The 21,003-nt window shown below is 45.0% G+C and overlaps 1 long non-coding RNA gene across 1 annotated transcript; it reads left to right on the forward strand.

The window, feature by feature from the left end:
• The first annotated feature begins 1,109 nt into the window (after nt 1-1,109).
• LOC127563176 (uncharacterized) lies at nt 1,110-20,108 on the forward strand. Its single transcript, XR_007953910.1, has 2 exons — nt 1,110-1,303; nt 19,273-20,108. It is a non-coding gene; the product is annotated as an uncharacterized LOC127563176 (long non-coding RNA).
• Nucleotides 20,109-21,003: the final 895 nt, after the last annotated feature.

The following is a 21,003-nucleotide window of genomic DNA, read 5'->3' on the forward strand; positions in this document are numbered from 1 at the left end:
GGGAACCAGCTGATTAAGGACACCCTTATGAAACCCATCTGAAGGTGATTTTCACAGCTCAGAAACCAAACACACAAACGCCGCCCACACTTCTGTTAGTCTGGGAGACTTTCCCCACCAGCCCCAAGCTTCACGGTGGACTTGCTGGGTGATGAGGAGGAAAATCTGGGAGCTCCACGTACCACCGAGTGGGCGTCCGTCTCCACCCCCTTTAGATTTGGTGAGAGTTACCGTGGTCTACCCCCTTTCTCTGCCAGTGTCTGGTCCATGTCATCAGTCCATGTCATTGCCTTTGGGGTTTGGGGCCATAACCTCTACTCTTCTCTGTTCTTCCATGCCTTTCTTCTTCTACGAAAGCAGGACCGTATCATTATCCAGGTCTACTCTGGGAAAGGAGGAGGAAAGGCACATAATTGGCTGTTCTTGCCATGCCATTGGATAGATGAATGAACAAATGGATCAAAGAAAAAATAAGTCTGAGATCATGTGATAATATTATGGGAAAGGTGGGGGTAATGATTTAACTTGCCTGCCAGTGCCTTGTCAGCAGCTAGAGCCCCTTGAGTTACCTTCCTTCTTCAGCAAGAAGAGGAAAACAAGGTGACCCAGTGTAGAGAATGCCAAACTTGGAGTGAAGATCTGAATTCAAATCATGTCTCAACCCTTACCAGCTGTATGACCTCATCCTCTTAAATGAGCCTCAGTTTTCTCATTGGTAAAATGGGAATCATAACATCGCCTACCGCACCTGTTGTTGTTAGGGTCAAATGGGATAGTCATTGTAAAGTGTCTGCCAATTTAAAGGGCTATGTTATAATTAGGGGTGGCTGGGGGTGACGCAGATAAGAGTGCTGAACTTGGAGGCAAGAAGTCTCAAGTTCAAGTCCACTTTGGACAAATAATAGCTGGGATCCTGGGCAAGTCAGGTAATTTTTCTAAGTTGTTCTCTGTTAAGGGGCAGGTCAATTTTCCGAGAGCCTCCACAGCTGTGGATCATAACTTCTGAAGGAGCTGCAGGGCAGCCTTTGCTGACACAGGTGTTGCTTGTGGAGTGGGAATAGGATAAATGGGAGGCAGAGGGAAGAGAGAGAGGTCAGAGAACAGCAATGCCTTCTGTCTCCCTGTCACCTTCTCACAAGGGGACACCCGTTCTGGGTTGGATCTCCAGCAGCCACTGGCAGGGGGTTCCTGTGCCAATAGTTCTCATCATCAGTAAAGAGCGTTTCCTTCTCTGGAATTGTGTGTGCCGGTGAAATTACAAATGTGGTCTAGAAAGCTTTGGATATCCGTGACTTTTATCCAGGTGGGTAGTCTCTTTACTAGTAGGAGTTGTGAGCCAGCCATACAGTGCCAGCTTGTGTGTCCTTGCTGTCCCATAAATCCTCTATAGAGGAGCTACTCATCACCATGGAGCCCTTCCTGTGAGTTTTTTAATGGTTCGTGGGGACCAGGGCTCTCCTCAGGAGGTCTGTTATCTACCATTCCTTATTAAGTCCACCTCTGTCTATAGCCTTATCTGCCTTTTGTGGTGTCTTTTATTCCATTTCTCAAGTAAAAGTCATTATTATTATTATTATTATTATTATTAAAGCACAGTGAATGACTGACCAATAAGCAAAGGCTTTAGGAGCCTGGGCAGAGACCTCCCAGATTTAATCTCCATCTTCAGGTTTAGACCTTTTTGTAACTGGTTCTGTTCTGCGACCATGGTGAAGTTGCCTCTTTGTTTGACTGCCAGGGGTGGGGTGGGTAGGGTGGAGATGTAGAAAAAAAGTCAGTCCTGAACCAAATCTAATTTTTGGATTGGTCTTCTTCCTCCTGGCCGTGTTCTGGAGAGAGAAAGGAGGCGATAGTGTTAAGTGTGGGGAGGTTTTGTACATCTCCTATCTGGGACCAACACGTGGTCTGTGAATAGGAGGGTTTGGACTCGTCCTGCTGGGAAGTCGGATCTGAATTTGTTGGCAATGTTGCTGTGGAGAAACTGGACTAAGTCTCAGCCCACATCCCTTAGAGACCCAAGTGCTGTAGGGAAAGTGGAGCCCTTCAAGTATTGAAAGTAAATCATTGTGCTTTCTTCCTACTACCTTTTTGAAATAAATATCCCTTTGTAAAAGCTAATTGATGTTAATTGGTTAAATGGAACTGGTAGCTAACAGTGTGGGGGAGGAGCTTGCCAGAATGGGAGCTGAGAAAGATACTGGGGCTCTCCAGGATAGATATAATCAGCCTGGCTCTGGAAGAGGGAGCTCTCTTTACGAAAGCTTTATTGATGCCTTTTGTTTTCTAAATCAAAGTCGTTATATCCACCTACATCCACAGCAAGTCTTCTCTCATAGCAAAAAAAAAAAAGCAAAAACAAAGGCAGCTCAATAAAGACAGCCAATGGGGTTATCCTGTGGGGAAGATGTGCAGCATCCTATCCCCATGGTTCCCTCCCCCCATCTCGCCCAAGGAAAAAAGGGAGGTCTGTTTCCTCATCTCTTCTCCAGGGCCTGGATCAGATATTACAGTTACACAGAATTCAATTCCATTAAAATGTTCTCTTAGGTTACATTATTATAGTCATTGTGTATATCGTTTTCTTGATTCTGCTTAAATTCATTGTTGTAATATGTTTGCAACCTCCTTCCGCCCACTTTGCATTTCTCTATTGTCCTCTGGGTCACCTGCAATTATACTAATGTAGGTTCTCCCCAAAGCTTTCAGGAACTAAGGAAATATCTCTCTGGAAGCTTGTGTGAAGGGCTCCATCACTCTCCTGCCTGCTGTGCTGGTTCTTCTCACAAACTCTTAGCCAAGCAAGATATGGGGATCACCCCCCCATCCCAGCCCTTCCGTTCTGCACTCCATGGGATCCTCCGTCTGTTCTAAGGGGGGCTAAAGAGTGGGTGGGAGCTGAAACCCAGACAAAAAGGTTCGAACAGTCCCTGCAGGGAAGAAGCCTTAGTCAATAATTGCAGAAGCATTGCCAACCAGCTCGGAGGGCCCAGCAGTTCCCTCCCCAACGTGCCTCTAATTACCTTTCACCACTTTTCTGCTGGAAAGTGTTACAGCTCTTTGGCTTCCCCGCAGCTGCCCTAATGAGGAAAATGCATTCTTGCCTTGCCTCCCATCTCTGCGTGTAGTCTCCTAGACATTTTCTCAAGGTTTTGTCTGGCAGTTCGATCCCAGTGGAATTCTCGTTGTCTTTGTGCTGTCTGGGAGCTGGGCTGGGGACCCTGGGGTATCTGGGGCCCCTCCACTGCTACCCCCATACTGGTGAGATGGATCCAAGATCACCCAGAGAGTCAGAGCCCCTCCATTTGAACTCCACCAGCAACTCTGCCCCTTTCACAAGACACCCCCTTTCCAGACTTGTCTCCCAGGTGGAGAACTCCCTCCCTCCCCATCTCCCTCTCTGGTTTTCCTTCCAGTCCCAGCTAAAATCCCACCTTCTGCAAGAAACTCTCTTGAATGCTAGAGATTTCCTTCCATTGCTTATCCCAGTTTATCCTGTCAGTATCTTGCTTGCCCATGGCTGTTTGCATAGTGTCTCTCTTTAAGGGCAGGGACCGTTTTGCTTCCCTTTGCATTGTCAGAGCTGAGCCCAGTGCTAGCCAGTCTTAAGTATTTATATATATATATCTGTGTGTGTGTGTATCTGATATCTGTGTGTGTGTGTGTATCTGATATCTCTGTGTGTGTGTGTGTGTATCTGATATCTGTGTGTGTGTATCTGTTTATGACCAATGCTTACGTGCCAGTGTGACCTTTGCAAAGTATTTCCTCCACCAGCCTCAGTTTCCTAGATGTGAAATCTGGGGGTTGTTTTCCAAAGGACCCTCCAGCTTTAGAAATATGAAAATAAGCTGGGGAAGAATAAGTGCATCTTCAGCAGCGGATGGAATATTTGGTGATGAGATTGTTAACTAGTAAGAAAATCACACTGTGAACTTTATAATCATCTAATATAGATATAAAAGTAGCCTGATGGTATTTAAGTATATAAGAAGAGGCTTCAAGAGGTGTCTCCTTGACAACTAAAGGAATTGTGGAAAGCTATTAATCCATGGTCTGTCTTTGCTGTAATCTTCTTCATTTGGATTGAATCTCACTGGGAGGGGGAAGGAGAGTCTCTCTCTTTCTCTCTCTCTCTCTCTCTCTCTGAATATGCTATTAGAACTGACTGCACTCAGTAGAATGGACTTTCTGTTCTACTTAAAACTTTCCAAATGAAAATCCTAGATTCAGAGCAGTACAGTTCTGAAATAATAATAGCTTGAATTTGCATCATGCATTAACATCGCCTCACTACAAGTCTGGGGAACATATAGAATAAGTAGCATCCCAGGGTCTTTAATTTGGGGCTGGAAGGGATCTTAGATCTCAGCCTTATCTGATTGCTTCTTTATACAAATGAGGAAACTGAGTTCTGGGCAGGTGAAGTAACTTGCCTGAGTTTTTGTAGGAAATAATTAGTAGGGTTGTTTTTGTTTGTTTTGTTTTGTTTTGGATCTGATTCTTTGTGACGCTATTTGGGGTTTTCTTGGCAAAGATGCTGGGGTGGTTTGCCATTTTACAGATGAGGAAACTGAGACAAATGGTGAAGGGACAGCCCAAGGTTGCATAACTAGAAAATGTCTGAGGCTGGATTTGAACTTGGGAAAATGAATCACCTGACCATTGCTCTGTGTACTATTCCCCCCCCCCAACCCCAGCAAGTGCTAGATCCAGCATTCAAACCCAAGCCTTCTGACTATTTCTGGGTCTCTTTCCATTGTGCAACATGTCAAATGTTCGTTGAAATCTAAGCATATCACAGACAGCATTTCTCTAATTTTGGGGTTTAGCAGACTGTCCAAACAGAAGATGAGGTTAATCCGGCAAGCCCTGCTCTGGATTAAGTCATGCTGCTTCTTTGTGATCGCCCTTCTCTGGAAAATGAGGTCCTCGCAAATCATCCATTTTAATTATGCTTTCTAAAAAGTGGCCAAGAATTGAGGTCAAACTCACAAACTCATCATTTGCATGCCCCAGCTCACTTTATTTTAAAATCAAATTTCTTTCCCCTAATTCTGACACCTAGAAGAATAACAAGCTTTGTGTTGGAAAGAAGCACAGGAACCATTAAGTCCACTCCCTCCCCATTTTACAGATGAGAATATTAAGGCCCAGGAAGATTATGATTAGCTCAAGATAATAGCAGCAACAAGGGGGAGCACTGTTTGAACATGGTTCCCCCGATTCCAAATTTAGCCTTCTTGGGATTAAATCTCACTGAGAGGTCATGGAGTACAATAGGAAAAATTCTGGCTCTGGACTCAGAAAAGCCAAATCCTGCGTCTGATATTTATTGCCCTGCGTGACCTTGGCAAGCCACACAGCTTCTCTGAGCCTCAGTTCCCTCAGCTGTAAAATAAGGTGGTGAGACCAGACAACTTGAAATGTCCTTCTAGGTCTGTGATCTAGGGTTTTACAGCCTCTCTATTTTTCCACGACGTTTGAGACCACATTCAGTAGCTCAGCAATCACATCATTCATTTGTGAGCTCTTTTATTCTCTCATTACTTAAATTCCACCTAAGTGCTCTACCCTCAAGGTGCCTGGCACAAAGTAGGCAATTAATAAATGCTTTTTTGACTGATCTATTGGTTCCATCCTTTCCAATCCAGGAATCATTCTCCTTGGGAGAAAAAAAAAGAATATAAGACCCAAGAATACAAGCCTTTCTTCTCATCTATTATCATAGTGAGTTCTGCCTTCATGGAGTTTGAGTAAGATTTGAGATGCCAAGGAACATTCTGAGGCACAAAGACAGGAGTTGGCAGAAAGGAATACTAATGAGCTTTACTGCTGGAGAATACAAGGAGAATGGTCAGTCAGAGAGATGCAAATGGGTCGGTTCTGCTGGAATCCCTGGTGGGACAGCACTCCCCACATTGGTAAAGTCTGAGAATTTTGTTAGGGTTCTTTTCTTGATCAAGCAGAACCAGGTATTGGTAGAGGAACTTGGAGGGAAGCTCAAGGTTCAGGGCACCATGCAGATTCGGAACAGGGGAAACATCTTGGGAACTGGCAGTTATTCCTGTTCTTTGGGTGACTTGGGAAATTTGAGCCTTTTGGGAAGTTTCCTCTTAATATTTCTGGACAAGGAAAAGCTACTAAAGTCCTTGGAGATTCAGTCCCATTTTTGGTCTGCATGATAGCATGTAGAGACACGAACCCTCTGTATACTCAGTTTCCTCATCTGTCAAATGAAGGAATTGGATTCTGTGTCTAATATCTCCTCGAGCTCTAGATAAGGAGGAATAACAAAAAGTAGGAGCTGGTTGAATGTGTAGGGAGAATGACAGTAAAAAGCTAAGAATGACCTGAAAGTTTTGAAATTGGGTGACCAATGATGACTTTGATAATAATAGGGGAGTTCAGAAAAAGAGACTGTTGGGGAGAAAACAAGTCCTGTTTTCTGTGTGTTAACTTTGAAGTACCTTTCGGACATTCAGTTTAAAATCTCTAATAGGGAGCTGGCAATGTTGGAATGGAGCGCAAGAGAGGAATTAGGTTTGGCTATGGAGATTTGGGATTCATTGGCACACAGAAGGGGCTGGCAAGGTAACCAAGGGAGAGAATGAGAGAGGGGATGGGAGGGGAAGGAGTGGTGAAGCTTAAGGCACATCCACTTGGGTGACATGATATGATTGATGATTCACAAAAGGAGACAGAGAAGGAGTGATCAGATAGTTACAAAGAAAACCGTAAGAGAATGGGATCACAAAAACACAAAATGTAGAGTATCCGGGAGGAGGAGGGAATTAATTATCCAATGAAGAAGAGAGATAAAGGAGGATGAAGCCGGAGGGGAAGCCATTAAATTGGGCACTTTCAATTGAGTGATGAGGTCAGAAGACAGATTGCAAAGGATTTAGAAGACGGAAAGAGAAAGTGGAGGCAACTCAGTCAATTATTTTCAAGAAATTTGGCCAAGGGAAAAAAAAGAGACTCATGGAACAATAGCTGGGGGGGGCTGAGAGACTCTCCTGGGGGTGGGTTTTTTTTTTAAGATGAAGGAAATTTGGGCATTAGGGAAGGAACAAATGCATTTGGAGAGATTGAAGATGGGATGAGAGGGGATGATATTTGGGTAATCTGCTAACAAAACTGGGCAGATTGAGACTGGAAAAGGACTAATGGTCTCAGAGCCAGAGAACTCATGTGCTAAAAGCCCCGATCTTCATTTTAAAATGGCCTTGCCATTCCTACTCCATCTTATTTGTAAGAAACTGGTTTCTTTTTGCATCCAAGTGTGAGATTTAAATGTCATCTCAGGTCTGGCCCAGTGTTCTAGGCTGTCTACACCTCTTTGACTCTTGGCTGCCACCCAGAGCATTAGTTACCTACTCTACACAAGGCAGATGGAGGAAGCACAGTTAGAAAGCAGCTGTTCTGAAAAGGAGCTGAGGGTCTCAAGAGACTCCAAGTTTAATATGAGTTAGCCTTGTAATGTCAGCCAAAAAAACTGTTATTATGAGAATGGGCAGTGAGATGACAAAGCTTCCAGAACCAGGGAGGTCCCATTATAATTTGTCTTTACCAGTTTTCCTCTGGGGTAACTTGTTCATTTCTGGATTTCACAGCTTGAGAAGAAGGATGATGAATTTATCATTCCCCTAGAAATCAATATAGAAGAGATGGGCTTGGTGGAAGGGCCTCCTCTTCATCACAGTGAGTGCATTTGTAGTCAAGGAGATCAACTTTAAATCCTGCCTTAGACACTTATTAATTATGGGGCTCTGAGCTAGTCACTTTGTCTACCTCAGTTTCCCCACTGGCACAATGGATCTAACAATACTGCCTACCCCACGGAATTGTTGCAAGGATCAAATGAGAGCATATGTAGGGTACTTTGAAAAACCTGAAATGTTATATAAATTCTGGCTATTGTTATGTGAGATGAAGAAGAAAGGAAAAGGGGGCACTTACAGGAAAGAGCTTGGAGGAGATTGGTAAAGAAAACCTCAACTAAAGTTAGGGGAAGAGAAGAGTAATGGAGGTCTTTTGAGGAGAAGAGATAGTTGAAGATGGTCACTGTGGTGAGTGAGAGAGAATCCATTAGGGTGGAGACAAAGGGTTCTGTCATCATCATGAGGACCCCTGTGAGATGACGGATCATCAGTGAGTAGTGCATGAAGCCAGAATGGTTGCAGGGTTCCCGCCATCACTGGAGTAGGAGCAGATGAGTCAGATGGTAGGAATGATCCAGGAATGGTCAGTGGCAAGGTGTAGTGGTGATAGGACGACAGATTTGAGAACAGTGTGGACATGAGGGCTTGACAAAGGATCGGAGGTAAAGGAGAAAGGTAAATGTCACCAGGGTTTAGGAGATGGCCTGGGAATCTCCTAAGGTGGAAGGATTCCTAGTCTTGGTGAGAATTGGGAATAGGTTTCTGGGCCATGAGGCATAGGGAAAGAGGGAATGATAATCGATCCTCCTGATGAGGAGGTTTCAGAGATTTTGATCAAGGAAGCAGAACACTTATGGTCCACAACAATATTAAAGGTGTGGCCATCCCTGGGAGCAATAGTTGGAGTGAAAGTTCTCCAGGAAAGTTTAAAATTGAAGAAATGGAAGATTAAACAATCAATAGCATATCAACATGGAGTATAAAAGCAAAAGATAGGGTAGAAAAACACTGGCTATTACAGAAGGGAGAATAAATCCACCAGGATTGAAATTGGGTAGAAAATAGGAGTAGAATGAATCTCAGAGGTGGAGGGATTTCTGAGAAAGGTCAGCAGGAAAGGCTGGAAGTTAAATGGGGAACAGGAAGGGTTCTGATCTCCCCCTTTGGACTAACAACTCTGACAGCACAAGAGCTGGTGTAGGCATTCTGGAAAGAATGACCAGAGATGCAGTTTCCCCCAGAGGGTCCCGAGTAGTAGAGAAGCTGAGAAAAGTTTAAACTGGAGGGAAGGTTGTTGATTATGGAACTGGGAGTTCCAAGGGGAACAGTGGGAAGTGAGGAGAAATGTGAGGGATAATGTTGGAGCTACAAGGCTGAGGAGAATGAGAACGGGAGAACAGGAAGAACGAAATTATGGGGTTTGCTCTTGGGGAAGCAGTAATTCACCAGCACGGGGAGATTGAGGGGGGTCAGGTTGGCTGACCATTGTAGAATACTTCCAAGAAGAGGACAAGCAGATGGAAAGAGGGTCATTGATGAAGACAGGGGAATGGGAAGATCAGGTCATGGTCCCGGACTCAGTGTGTGACCACGGTCTCGCTGTGGGCAACGTTTTGATAACAGTACCATGACAGCCTGAGGCAGCCTATTTTTTCCCATGAAGCTCTAACTCTTCAGCAGTAGCAGGTTTTGACTCCCGATACAGCCGGTGGGGGAGTGGATAGAGCATTGGCCATGGAGATCAAATCTAGCCTCAGACACTCACTGATTGGGTGATTTAGGATAGTCAGATCACCTGACTTCTCTTACCCTCAGTTTCCTCATCTGTAAAATGAGCCTAATAAACAGTATTCCTCCCATATTGTATGAATAAAAAAAGAACATTTGTAAAGTGTTTTGCAGTCTTTAAAATTCTATCAAAATACAAACTATTATTACTACTAGCCAATATTTTCCTCTAACATTCTAGGGCATATGTATTCCTGATCAGCAAGTGGGAGCCATTAGAGATTTAGAGACCAAAGTACAGGCCCCTCACTTTACAGAGAAAGAACCAAGCCCCAGACACAGGAAGTGACTTTAACTAAAATTCGAACCCATGACCCTTACCTCCAAATTCAATATGGCTCCATTCCTTGGAGTTGCTCATGCACTTATAGATTTAAAGTTGAAGCGACCATAAAGGTCACTTAATCCATCCCTTTATTTTTATAGTAAAGAAATTGAAATGCAGAAAAGTGAAACAGCCGGCCTAAGGTATTCCAAGAAAAGTGGTGGGGCTGGAATTTTAACCCAGGTTTTCTGATTCCCAGACCGGCTTCCTTGGCTTCTCTTCTCCGGATCAGAGGCTCTATCCTTGCTCGATCCCCCTCTTGCTCCTTTTCCTCCTTAATACCCGTCTGTGTCAGTTCTTTGCAAGCTTTAGCGCTCCTGATGTGGTTCTCACCAGACCGTGCCGGGCACTCACATTCACCCTCCATTACCTGCCCTTCCTTCCATCTTCAGTGCTTGTCAGAGAAGTAGAAGTTGCTCCGTGAGCTCTCGAGACATCCACATCCGTCTCTTCGAACAACTGCCTCTTTTCTGCTTCATCAGAGCCCTTCCCTTTGCCTCTGAAATCTCCTCCTGGTGATCACCTCATCCCTCTCTTGTGGACTTCCTCTATGGGGTTTTAAGCCGTAAACCTTCCCTGTTTTCTCGCTGAACCCGCCGAGTCCTCCCCAGATCTAGGTCTGCATTGAACCCTATCCAGCTCTTCTCTCCTTTATCAGGAATTCTAAGCCAGTCATGACCCAGGGGCCATCCTCTGGACTTCAGCAGCCAAATCCTCCCTGCTGTAGAACCGTGTGACCTTGGACGAGTCAAAAGCTCCTTTTTCTCCCAGAAAAGAGCTTGGACTCAGATGTCTGAGATCCCTTTCAGCTTGAAATTTATGACTCTGTGAATTGGAATCCAATCCAGACGAGCGATTCCCATCTTTGCCGCCTTTCCATTTTGAAGGATCAAATTATCATTAAGGTAAGCCATGAATTTAGCGAGCTCGTCTGCTTTTGGCAGGGAGAAAGCTCTGGCAGATGTCTGGATAATTGAAGCCCTCCATCACCGCTCCCTCATCCCTCCGTGCCGGCTCGGTGATGGGTCTCCCAAATGCCTCATCGATTTCCTGCAGAATTGTTGCTGGCGTGCCCATAAGTGCATTTTCCAGATAAATGAAGCTTGCCATTTAAAATGGCAGCCGCTACCTTTGACAAACGTCTTTCTCAAATGAATTACACGTGTCCCAGTCTCTTTAAACAGAGTATTAATTTGGTTTGCTTCTTTTACCTTTGGAAGTGTCGATACTCCTTCTTCTGCTCCAGAGGGAGAGCCTGGGACAGGGGAAAGTCCAGGATCAGGGAAGCTGACTTCCCAAACCACCTCTGGCACGTGCAAATCCCTTGGGCAAAGTGAGCAAATCGCTTCCTTTCCCTCCACGTTCATTTGCCCATCTGGAAAATGAAGGAGTCGGTATAGATGCCCTCAAAGTTCCCTTCCGGCTCTAGAGCTAAGAGACGGCCAGATGGTGCGAATGGCTAGATTGCTGAATCTGGAATTAAGAAGAGAGTTCAAATCCTGCTTCAGCTGCTGGTTACTTAGCTGTGTGGCCCGAGGAAAGACACTTTGCCTGAAATCTGTGTGCCTCAGTTTCCTCATCTATAAAATCAGGATAAGACCCGGGCTTGTTATGAAAATCAAATGAGAGAATGTGGCGAGCGCTTTGTGAAACTCACAGTATTATATAAGTGTTAATTATTCCTATTATTCTCTGGTTTTGAGTCCCTTCAGGATAAGAAGGGACTCGTGTAGGAGGTGACCCTTGAGGGGTTTTGAGAAATAGAGGGAAGGAAGAAGACCTTCCAGACATTTCAACAGAGGTTTATAGAAACTAGGAAGACAAAAGTTCCCCATGATGAAAAGGAATCGGGACCCCTACTAATTATTTCCATCAGCCCCAAATTCATTCTTGGCCCCACGTACTGCAAACATAGTTTAACAAAAACATTAGATTGTGATCTAAATTTAGGAGTTTAAACCTCCTTATATGCCCAAGAAAGTTACAAGAACTGCTCATTCTTGACCCTATGCTTAAAACCCATGGCTTTCTCACTTGTAAAGGATAGCTCACAATGTAGCAAAGGAAGTGCCCCCGTGAGGAGGTCCTACTACCTTGGAATCCTACTTTTCCCTGTACCTGATCCACTGCCAAGACTTGCCAGTGCAGCCTTGCCACCATCCCTCACACTATCCCTTTTTTTCCCCTCCTACAGCCACTAGTCCTCATCACTTTACCAGAGGCTATTACAGCAGCCTCCCCATGGTCTCCCTGCCTCCCCCTCCAATCTCTTCTGGGAGACTCTTGTTTACATCGAAGTTTTCTTAAAGAAGGAAAAGTTTAATTCTACTCGATGTCTTTTTTTTTATTATTATTATTTATTCTCTCTCTGCTTGGAGCAGAAAAAGTTGAGGATTTGTCATGGAAAAGAGTCTAAAGCATCAGTAGCTCCCCTGCAGGCAGGAGCCTTCCTGATTGGCTGAATGTAAGCCTGGGATTATGGAAGAGACCAATGAGCTTGACCCAGGAAGCCCTTTGGAGGTGAAGTCCAAAGCAGCTTGCAGGTGTTTCAGGAGACCCCGCTCTGGGACTATGCTGGCTAATGCTGAGCTTCCTACCTTAAGGTCACATGGTCCCCAAACCCAGGACTGCCATCTCCTCTGCTTCAGGGGTTCCTCGTGGCTTTGGGAAGGGTTTTTAAATATCTGCTCAATCTGGTATTTAAAGTGCTTTGCAAGCTAGCCCCAGTTCACCTTTCTAGGCTAATTATGCATGACTCTCACACAGTCAGCTCTCCAGAGAAGTAACCTTCCACAGGCAGACTGTCGCCATCCTTCTTAATTCTCGGGCCTTCACTCTGTAGATTATTTCCTATTTATCCTGGATGTGGCTTGTTTATACATAGTTGCTTGTATTTATTTCCCCCATTAGAGCGTGAGCTCATCAAGGGCAGGGATTGTCTTTTGCTGGTTTTTGAGCCTTGAGGGTAACTAGGGGACCTGAAAAGTAAGGGACAGCCTTATGGAAAAAGCCTGGAAGAAGCAGTTTGGGGGAGGCGGGGTGTAGGGCACCCAACAAGTCAGTCGGTCAGCAGACATTAGTGCAAAGCCTACTGTGTGTCAGACACTGTGCTGAACAATGCAAAGATGGGAGAAATAAGCGATTTTCCATCTCCCTTCTCAGATTCTCACTTTAATGAGAGTTGTAGAGCTGGAAGGGACACTAGATATTCAACAAAACCAGTTTAAATGTCCTGCTATATACATTGTACTGGGCTAGGTACAGAGGATACAAAGACAAACCTGAGAAAATATCTGCCTTCAAGGAGCTTGATTCCTTGGGGGATAGAATATGTATATGGAGATAGAATTACAACATAAGTTTGAGAGGAATGACTTCAGGAAGCAGGAAAAGCTTCAACAAAAGCAATTTAAATGTCCTGCTATATACATGGCACTGGGCTAGGTACAGGGGATACAAAGACAAACCTGAGAAAATGCCTGCCTTCCACTGGGGGATAGAATATGTATGTGGAGACAGAGATAGAGAGGGAAAGGTATCCTAACAACTTCTGGAAGCAGAAAAGGCTCCCATCTGTGACAGCCCCTGAGCTGAGCTTGGAAGGCAGCTAGGACATCTAAGAAGTGCAGGAGAAGGAACATGTTGGACGTGGGCGCCATCTGTGGCAAGAATGGAGAGTGGAGAGAAAGGCTCTTTAAGTGTAATGTTTGGAGCTGGCCCTTTGGTAAAGGAGTCCCTCCAGCAGGATGAAGGCTTCTCCCTAGACCCTTGTATCTACTCTTGAATCATTCCCCCAAGTGGAGGTGCTGCTGTCAATAGACTGAGCCTTTGTCCAGGTCCCACTTTATGTCTAAGGTGGAGAAGTAATCCATTCATGGGCCCAAGAATTGAGAATAACATTATAATGGGAGTGAACTCAATGTGAAGCTTTACTGTGAGCAGGGGGGGAATGGGGAAGAGAGAGAGGAAAAGGCGACCTGATGTACAAGCTCCGGCCCACACACGGCACGGAGCCGTAAGTCTGCTCCCAGGTGGGGACTTCTACTCTATTCCCCTGAAACAGGCTAGTTGCAAATCGGGGATCAGGGCAAGATGTTATCTGAGGAGGATTATTATCAGGAAGAAAACAATAAGTTGCTGGTAGAAAAAATACTATTTGGGGGCCCCAGCTATATTAACCTTTGGAAAATATGATTGGCAGTATTTTTTCCACGAGGATGTTCCATAAGCTTTGCTTGTTGTTATTATTCATTTTCCAGTCGTGTGTGACTCTTCAGGATCCCATTTGGGGGGTTTTCTTGGCAAAGATTTTGTCATGGTTTACCAGTTCCTTCTCCAGCTCATTTTGTAAATGAGAAAATTGAGGCAAATGGATTGAGACACTGGTCCAGGATCACACAGCTAGTAAATGTCTGAGGCTGGATTTGAACTCGGGAAGATGAATCTTACTGATTTTAGGCCCAGTGCATTGTTGACTAAGTCACCAGCTTATACCCTTTCTTTAGGGGAAACTGTCAGGATGGCTTCAAGGTCAAAAGGCCTAATCTTAAGAAAACTTTAAAAAAAAATGGCAGCCAGTCTGTAGAAGGCTCAATTCCAGGCTGAGGAGATTGCGTTTTATCTTGCAGATAATAGGGAGCTACTGAAACTTCCTAAGTGACAGTGACCTGGTCAGACCGGGGTTCTAGGAACACTAACTTGTCAGCTGTGAGAAGAGTGGGTTGGGGGGAATGGGGACAGGAAGATAGCCTGTGCTGTAGCCCAGGGGACAGGGGAGGAGGACAGCGGCTCCATGGGAAGGGAAGAGATTGAGAGATGGTGTCAAGTGAGCTTTGACAAGACTTGGCAATGGATTGGATGTAGGGGACGAAGGAGGGGGAGGAGTTGGGATAATTCCAAGGTTCCAAACCAAGGTAACTGGAAGGACTCGGTGCTGCTGGGAGCGGGGATGGCTGTGGAGGGGAAGATAATGCCTTTGGTTGGGCACGATCAATGTGGGATGCCTATGGGACGTTCAGGTGGTGTTTGGTGATATGAGACTTGAGCCCAGGAGAGAGACGAGACCTTGGTTATGTGGAGTGGGGAGTTATCTATGTGGAAATGATAGATGAAAGCAAGAGAACTGATGAATGAGACAGACGGAGAAGGAGAGACAGAGAGACAAAGGGACAGAGACGCAGAGAGAGGGCCAGACCAGGACAGAGCCCTGGAGAATGGCCGTACACGGGCAGTGAGACATCCGTGTCGATCCAGTGAAGGAAACTGAGAGGGAGCAGTTAGGCAGGTAGAGCCAGGAGCCACACCAGAAAAACCCAGGGAGGGAGAGCATCCTGGCGCAGAGGTCGTTATTGATGTCAAACGGGGCAAAGAAGTCAAGAAGGAGCGGCTGCTGCTCGAAGCCGAGCCTCGATGGCCTTTGAGAAGGCCGCCCATCAGGTACTGGAACGGACCCTGCCGGGGAAGAGAGACGAAGATGGCCGGCTGGCTCTTTGGGGGAGCTTGGCTGAAAAGAAATACTGAGGAGGCTTGATGATGACATAGGTTGCAGTAATGGTTAAAGGTTGGAAAAGCAGTTTCCATTTATCACCTCATTTTATCCTGAAAAATCGATGGGACACATACTGTTCTTATCCCAGTTTTTTGTTTGTTTTTTAATTTATTTTATTATAGCTTTTTATTTACAAGATATATGATGGGTAATTTTTCAGCATTGACAATTGCAAAACCTTTTGTTCCAACTTTTCCCCTCCTTCCCCCCACCCCCTTCCCCAGATGGCAGGTTGGCCAATACTACATGTTAAATATGTTGTAGTCTTATCCCAGTTTTAAAGATTAGGAAACTGAGTCAGATGCAGGTGAAATGCCCAGGGTCACCCAGCTAGCATATGGTCTTGCCTCTATCTGGTACTTCCTGATTGTTAAGTCACCTCAGTTAGGAAATCAGGTGACATTGATGGGAGTGAGGAGGAAGCTTTCCTGAAATAAAGCCGCCAGTGCTCCTTACCCTAGGAGCACAGCAGCCAAGGAAGAAGCACTTCCAGGGGGATATTGTCTGCATCCTTTAAATTATCCTGGGGCAAAGCCCCAATCACTCTACCTTAGTTATACTCATGCACATGCCCATTTCCCCTCATTTCCCAGTTAAGGAAACTAAAGCCTATTGTAGTGGAGAGAGTACTGAACCCAGAAGACATGGGTTCGAGTTCCATCTCTGCCATTACACACACACACACACACACACACACACACACATGCTCATTCACCCACCCCTGCCACCATTTCTCCTCTTTGAGCTCCATTTGCCTCAGCTGGAAAACAAGAATGGCCCCCTCACTTTAGAGATGCCAAAATTGAAGCCTTAAGAGGATGCATGGTTTTTAGCCAGGGTCACCTAGAAGCAAGTAGGAGGGTCAGGATCTGAATTCAGGCCATAAAATCATAGCCTTGGAGCTGGAGAATTCAAGGCCACCCAAGCTCTTCATTTTACATATGGTACAAATTGCCTCTTACTTATAGCATGGAATGGTGGGGGCGGAAGGCAGAGGAGCCTAAGAGAGCCCACCTTGCAGGATCTTCCTCCCCAGTTTCCTGGCTTGTTAATTAATAAATAAATACTGTCAAGCCTTGTGTTAAGCACTGATTATATAAAAAAGCAACAAACAGCTCCTACCCTCGAGAAGCTCACAATTTAATGGAGGAAACAACACGTAAACAATATATACAAGGCAAGCTAGATACAGGATAATTGGGAAGTGATTAATGGAGGAAAACACTGGAATTAAGGAGGATTGGGGAATGATGGCTTCAGCCCATAAGTTTTTCTCTTTCCTTTTATTGCTCCTGCTTGCCAAGCTTTGAGCCAGCTTGGAAGCTACCACGGACAGCAGCCGCCAGTTTGGGACTTAAGGAGGGTGCCTCTCATTCAGCTGCATCCCTCCCCATATGCCCTACATTGGGCATAGATAAGAAAATGGGTTGAAAGTCTCTAAGTGACATCCAAAGGCAAAAAGGAGCAAGTATCAGAGCTAGGATGTGAATTTAGAATTCCAAATCCAGACCTCTTTCCCCTCTGCCCCACTGTCTCCTAGATTCAAATTTTGCCTTAAGCATTAACCAGCTCAGAGCTCATAGGCAAAAAAAAAAAAATTAAAATTCTCTGGGCCTCAGTTTCCTTATCTGGACAACAGGGGTATTAGTGTCTATACTCTCTACCTCACAGGTAGTCACCTGTGTGAGGAAAATCTTTGTAAACCTATAGAAATGGGACTTGGTGATATAATTATTGATCCAACCGAGACTCAAAATAGATAAGTAAAAACCTTTCCTTTCCCTAATCTCAAATATTTTTCCTGGTTTCTTCTTTTCTCTTTAAGAGAAAGCCAAAACCCCTCACAGAAAACGGGAAAGGAGCCCCCTTCCAGGAATATGAGTGAGTTTGAAAGGGATGGAAATAAACCTCCCACCAAAAAAAGCACTGGTTTTTTAAAGCCCTGAAAAGGCCAAGTGGTTGATAAAGAGAAATGAAGGATGAGGCAGTGGGGGCTGCCGCAGGAGGCAACTTGGGAAGATAAACACAGCAGCAGTGAGGAGAGGGAGCCAGCTCTGGCTGTGTCCATATTCCCTGAGGGATGGATGCATGCTTGGCTCCGCCCGCTGGAGGCCAGCTTGTCGCTGTCCAACAGAAGGGACCTGCTGAGAAATCCTGCCTCTGAAGCAGGATGGAGGCAGGCTGTGGGGATGCGTCTAAATTGATTTCTGGATGGAAGGACAGAGACGACCAAGCCAGCTGTAACTGGATTCGGTACGATCTGTCCGATGGCCCTGAATTTTCCTCTTCTTTGTCACTCCAAGCCCCATCAGGCTTTGGCACATGGGCCAACCAGCTGCTCGTGGTGTCCCAAAAGTCCTGGTACGGTTTTAAGCTTTAATAGCTTAGATTTGGGGGACATCCATTTACAGGGACCTTTGTTCCTGCTGAAGGCAATGGCAATGAGATGACTAGAGAATGGGAGGCGGAGACAGGAGGACCTTGGGTACAAATCTGGTTTCTGACACTAGATGCATGACTTGGGCAAATCACAATGCCTCTGGGTCTCAGTTTCCTAAGTTGTAAAAGAGGAGCATTGGACTTGGCTTCTGGAGCTACCTTGCGGCTCCAAGTCTATAAGTTTGTGAGCAATAATACAGATGATGAGGAATAACATGTGCATAGGACTTGAAGATTTGCAAAGTACCCCATATGGAGGGGATGTATTGTAATAATAATAATGGGGATGGTGGCGATCACAGCTAACATTTATGTAGCATTTTAAGGTGTACAAAGTCCTTTAGAATATTATCTCATTTTTATCCTTGCAGCTAAGGTATAGAAAGGCAGCCAGCCAGGAAGAACTGGATTCAAATCCTGCCTCAGACACAGACAGACTGTGATCTAAGACAAATCACTTACTTAACTTTTCATCTCTCAGTGTTTCAGGCAACCCTCAGAGACAACCAAGTTCAGAGCAGGGGCTAAGCTGCTTAGCCTGAGTTTTCTGTGTTAATAAAATCAGATCCAGCCCTCTCCCTTTGTATGAATTATCTCACTTCAGCCATACTACAATTCTGGGAAGCTCTTGATGGTTTTCTCCTCATGGTACAGATGAGAGGACCCTGAAACAGATAGAGATTAAGTGACTTCCATTAGACTGTGAGTTCTCTGACTGTCTTTTGCCCTCCTTTTGTATCCTCGGGGTTTAGCCCAGTCCCTGATACACAGTAGGCATTTAATAAATATTTACTGATGAATTGCACAGGGACAGCCATCTAGTAATCCTCTGAAGCCAATTTGAATTCTGGCTTCCTGTCTCAATCTCTCTGACTTCAGTGATATGCTGGATCTTTTCTTCAGGGAGAAGGAATCTATTTCTGGGCAGCCATCATGGAATAGACAGAATTAGGTGGTAGTTTACAGAGCCAGGATTTTAACCAATGTCTCCCTACCTCCCCTGAGCCTCTATTTCCTCATTTTCCTGAGGTCCCTCTCAGTTCCACATCAACCACCTGGGAATTTTCTGCAAACCCGAGAGTGCTGTATGAATGTGAATTATTGGCGTCAGTTTTCTCCGAGCTGAAGACGGGCTCTAATCTCCCAGAATGACGCATGTGTGTGACAGCTTGAGATAATACATAGAAAATGACCTATGTCAGCAAGCATTAGGGGGAGGCGTTTGGGGGATTGGAGCGGGGATAGAGAAAGGCAGAGGAGAGACATCACTGAGAGAAGAGAAGAGACTGTCCTTTCTAAGGCAGCCCTATCTCTCCTGTGAACAAACCTGAGCTTTGCCCTAAGCTATTCACATGGGAAGAGAGCTGTCTGACATTCATCTCGTCTTCCAGCCTAAACCCTCCCAGACTACTTACTGCCCTTAGGGTCCAGTCAACAAGGACCCCTCTACATTAGCCCACCTTTCCCCCTCTACCTCCTCCAAAGTCTTGACCATCGTTTTTTTTCCCCAGGCAACTGAAGTCCTCCTCAGCCATCTCCATTGATTTCTGCTCTGAAGTCCCCCTCCCTCCCCCCGCAGCCCAGGAGCATTGATGGGCAGTTGCTGCGTTGCCTAGGAAGGCCACTTGGCAGCCATCCTTCCTGGGACTGGTAGAGGACCAGAATCTGCCTGGCTCCACCTTCAGAGACAGCCAGTCCACTTCCTCCTTTTTTGACACTGTTGTCTAATAAATGGTCCCCAGCCTAAGGTCCTCTAAGGAAACAACGCCATCTGGTGGAAAATGACCGCAGGCCTTAGTTCAAGAAACATTGATAAATCCTGATGAGCCCTAATGGAGATGGTCAAGTGTCTGTGGGTGGGTCCACAAGCCGGGACTTCAGCATCTCCGAGGTGGGTTTCCTCACTGTACAGATGAGGAAACTGAGATGAGAGGGGGAAAGATCTGAGATAGTCCCATGAGGGTAGATGTGATGCCGAAGTGGAACTTGGAGCTCATCCAATCCAGACCCTTTTTGCATGGATGGGGAAACGAAGGTCCAGAAATGGGAAATGACTTAGGAGGGTGGGTCACAGAGACCCTGGGCATCATCCAGCCCAATCAGCCATTTTACAGATGAGAAACTGAGGTCTAGACAAGGAAAGTGATGGGATCACACAACCATCAGCAACCGAACAGGAATGGGGCTGGGGATTCTGAGCAGAAATAGAATGACATTTCCATCATCCCCCAATGGCTCCATTCCCCTCTGTCTCACCAACTTTTCCATCTCAGTGTATGTTTGAATTTGGAGACTCTTATCTGTATTGTATGATAAATAATATATAAATAAATGAGTTATATATGTATGTGTGTATATATAATTTGTGTAGTTCAGTATATTCAGAGATATAAATCAAACTAAAGTATCTCTAAAGTGACTAAAGTATGTCACTATTCATAGCAAAAATAAAGTGCCTGGCATACAGTAAACATTTAATAAAAGCTTGTGGATGATAATAACATATAATGCTCTATGTTTTGCAAAAAACTTTACATTCATGCTCTTATTTGGGGCTTACTAGAAGCCAATGAGGTAGAATTATCAGGAGAGGACCATGGGATATTTTCATAGGTGCATCACTCCAGAGCCAGTGAGGTAGGATTATCAGGAGAGGATCATGGGATATTCTCATAGTTCATCCCCCCAGAGCCAGTGAGGTAGGATTATCAGGAGAGGATCATGGGATATCCTCATAGTTCATCCCCCCAGAGCCAGTGAGGTAGGATTATCAGGAGAGGATCATGGGATATTCTCATAGTTCATCCCCCCAGAGCCAGTGAGGTAGGATTATCAGGAGAGGATCATGGGATATTCTCATAGTTCATCCCCCCAGAGCCAATGAGGTAGGATTATCAGGAGAGGACCATGGGATATTCTCATAGGCTCATCCTCCCAGAGGTAGAAGAGACCTCATCTTCATTTTACTGATGATTATATGGAGGATGAGAAAAGCTAAGAGACTCGCAAAGTCTCAAAGCTAAGAAGCATTTGTGTTGGGTTTTGAAACAAGTTCTGGAAGCAAACCATGTAGTAAGTATCTAATATGTGCACCTTTTTTCATTCAGCCCTTAATTCACAACTCAGACAATAAAATCTCTCTCCAATGCTATGACACTTCTCTTCTGCAATTCCTTAAAATTTATAAATCCAACCAAAAAATTGCATGATATGTTTAATTTTTCAAAGTTAGGATTTGCTTT

Source organism: Antechinus flavipes, chromosome 4 (genome assembly GCF_016432865.1).
Source record: "Antechinus flavipes isolate AdamAnt ecotype Samford, QLD, Australia chromosome 4, AdamAnt_v2, whole genome shotgun sequence".
NCBI lineage: Eukaryota > Metazoa > Chordata > Mammalia > Dasyuromorphia > Dasyuridae > Antechinus > Antechinus flavipes.